At 35.5% G+C, this 3279-nt stretch overlaps 1 non-coding gene across 1 annotated transcript; it reads right to left on the bottom strand.

The window, feature by feature from the left end:
• Positions 1-305: 305 nt before the first annotated feature.
• Positions 306-412, bottom strand: LOC141624415 (small nucleolar RNA R71). Its single transcript, XR_012534222.1, has one exon. It is a non-coding gene; the product is annotated as a small nucleolar RNA R71 (small nucleolar RNA).
• Between the last annotated feature and the right edge of the window lie 2867 nt (positions 413-3279).

Below are 3279 nucleotides of genomic sequence, written 5' to 3'. Positions count from 1 at the left end.
CAACATTTAACCGGAAATTTATTGCCAAATCCGCATTTATCCAATTAGTCGAAAGAAGCCAATTTGGGGGGATGCCTAGTGAAGACCCTCACTCTCATATGGAGACTTTTTGCGACTATTATGATGCGATTTCTCAAACCGGTGTAACTCAAGACCAAATTCGATGGGTCTTAATTCCTTTTTCTCTAATTGGCACCGCGAAGCAATGGTTGAAAGGCCTTGATAAGGCTACTCTCGGAATCGATTCTTGGAAGAAGTTGGCTCTAACTTTCTACAAAAATTTCTATCCACCGGAAAAGATTAACATGCTAAGAGCTCAAATTACGGGCTTTAAGCAAAGAGATGAAGAATCTTTGTATGAAGCTTGAGAGCGATTCAAGGGAATTTGCCGCTCATGTCCTCATCATGAACTTAGCGAGTGGTTCTTGGTACAACAATTTTGGAACGGACTTTATGAAGATTCAAGGAACATTCTCAACATGGGATCAAATGGAATGTTCACCGAAGTTGATGACAATCAAACTTGGAACAAAATTGAAGAAATGGCGGTCCACAACTCACAATATATTAGACCTCGCAAGGCTACTATAGGAGGAAAGCATGAAGTGGACTCCATTACTCAATTGGGTGCTTAACTTAGTGCTCACATTGATACCATCAATTTGAAGTTTGAAAAAGCTATGGCTAGACTTGAAGAAGCCTCAAAATCACCAAAGCATCATGTTAATGCCATGACGGCATCTTCATCAATCCCAAGTGGGATATGTGAGAATTGTGGAACTTTGGGACATGACCAAAGTGAATGTAGGGGAACAAATGAACAAGTGAATTCTTTCCAAGCATACAAGAGTGGTACCCCTTATTCAAACTATTACAATGAAAACACCAAATTCCATCCAAATCTCTCATACAAAAGCCAAAATGTTCAAAACCCTCAACCAACATACACCCCACCTCCCATGAGAAACCAAAATCAAAGACCCTTTTACAACCAAAACTAAGGTTTTGATGTCCAAAAAGCGGTCCTCCAAATGCAAAAGAATCAACAAGAGTTTTTCACTCAAATGCAAAAGGATAGTCAAGCAAAGGAAATCACCATCAACAACATCCTAGCTCACACCAAAATGTTGGAAACCCAACTGACTCAACTAGCATCTTCAAGCTCACAAAGACAAAAGGGGCAATTACCACCTCAAAGTAATCCCCCAAGACATGAAACGGTTAGTGCCATTCACTTGAGGAGTGGTACAAGGTATGAAGCACCAAAGAAGCAAGTTGAGGATGAAGTTGTGGAAGCTAATGACAAAGAAGAAATTATGCAAAACTCCAAGGATAGAGAACCATCAAAAGAAGAAATTTCAAAGAAAAATGAAGACAAGGTCAAGGAGAAAGAGCCCATTGTGATTAGACTTCCTTTTCCAAGTCGCCAAGCCAAGCCCAAATTTGATTACCAACTTGGAAAATTTATGGAAATTGTGAAGAATTTGGAAATCTCGATTCCTTTCACGGAATTAATCAATCACGTGCCGGCCTATGCAAAATACATGAAAGACATCCTCACAAAGAAGAAGTCGATCCGGAAGCTTGAGACTATCGCCTTCACTAAGGTGAGTAGTGAAATCCTTCAAGGGAGTTCACCTCCAAAACTCAAAGATCCGGGAAACTTCTCAATACCGTGTACCATTGGCGACACCACCATCAACAAAGCCTTATGGGATCTAGGGGCTAGTGTGAGTGTTATACCGTACTCGGTGAGTAAAAGGTTGGGGATGGGAGAGCTTAAATGTGTTGGGAAATGTGTCCTCAACAATAGTGCGATCATATGATTTAAATATCATTATTAAATATCATTTTAAAGAATACAATTGGGAAGTATTTTTTTTGTCAACCTGGTCAACATATATTGGTAATGATTGGTGACTAGAGTTTGACATTACTGTCGTGTGACGGTGGTGATCAGTTGACCCCCTAGGTCATACCTATAGGGCAACACTCTTAATTGATCATTTAATTAATCGTATAATGTTACGAGTTAATTAAATTACTTGAAAAATTGACGGACGATTTTGGAAGTAAAATTTACGTATCAAATTAAAATGTGATTAAATGAGATACGGTCTGAGTAATCGAATTGTATCATTACTCGGATGAAATTATTGTTTAAAGAAACGATTGGATTTGAATGAATTATTATAAATGCGATTTATAAACGGTAAAATATTTTGGTACAAGTAATTATGAATTACTAAGTCGATTTTTGTATATGACGTATTTTTTATTAATAGGTTGATTTTTATATGATAAAAATACATAACAAATTTATGTCACATATGACATGTGACATATTGACAATTGACAAAAATAAAATGGATTCCATTTTATCTTCAAATGGACCGAAATATGGGTGTGATTAACAAATTGTATTGTGTTAATTAAGATTAGTGGAATTCATGATTATTACTCTAATTTAGGCATGCATACCTAGTGTCTTTTGTGTAAGAGCACAAAGACCATGCATTGGCCATCTCCCTTCACCCTACCCGGTTTTCCCTTGGAAAGAACAAGGGCTCATTTACTTATTATCTTTATCATTCACCATATGGAGTGTGTGTTAGATAATTTTTATTCATTCACTTTATATTATTATTTTTAGAGAGATAAAAATAACACTCTTCCTCACCTCTTCTCCTACCCGGTTTTAGGAGCCAAAACCAAACAATTTTTGGTTCAATTTTTCACAAGATTAATATTATACTAGCTCAAATAATATTAATTAGATTAAGAGTTAGCTTTGGGTATTATTCCTAAGGAGAGATCCTATACTTGGATCTTGTTTCTTCCATTAAAGGAAAGCTCAAGAACAAAAGAAAAGGAGATTTCTTTTGTGCCCATTAAACCGAAATACCCATAGTAAGAACATGATTTCTCCTCTATTTTATCATATTGTTTGCATGCATAAAATCCGTATTTAATTTTATGACAAATTAATTTCAACATATATGAGTATGTTAGTATGTATAAAGATCTGCATTTCCTTCAATCGGTATCTAGAGCCACGGTTGTTTGCATGCAAATCGGTTAAAAGTTTTTCTGAGTTATAAGAATAACAAATAAAACTTGTAAAATTTGTGTTATTATGAGATATCACGAAATTAATCCATGCATGTTAATATTTCTGGTCCTAAAATGTTTTAGGATATTTTGGTTAATTGTACGGATTTTTATTGTTCATATTATACATTAATGGCATTTAAATATGATTTTGTGTGTAAAAATGTC

The sequence above is a fragment of the Silene latifolia genome, chromosome X, assembly GCF_048544455.1.
Source record: "Silene latifolia isolate original U9 population chromosome X, ASM4854445v1, whole genome shotgun sequence".
In the NCBI taxonomy this organism is placed as follows: domain Eukaryota; kingdom Viridiplantae; phylum Streptophyta; class Magnoliopsida; order Caryophyllales; family Caryophyllaceae; genus Silene; species Silene latifolia.
Note: the sequence above shows the minus strand (reverse complement) of the source record. Positions and strands in the feature narration are given on the sequence as shown.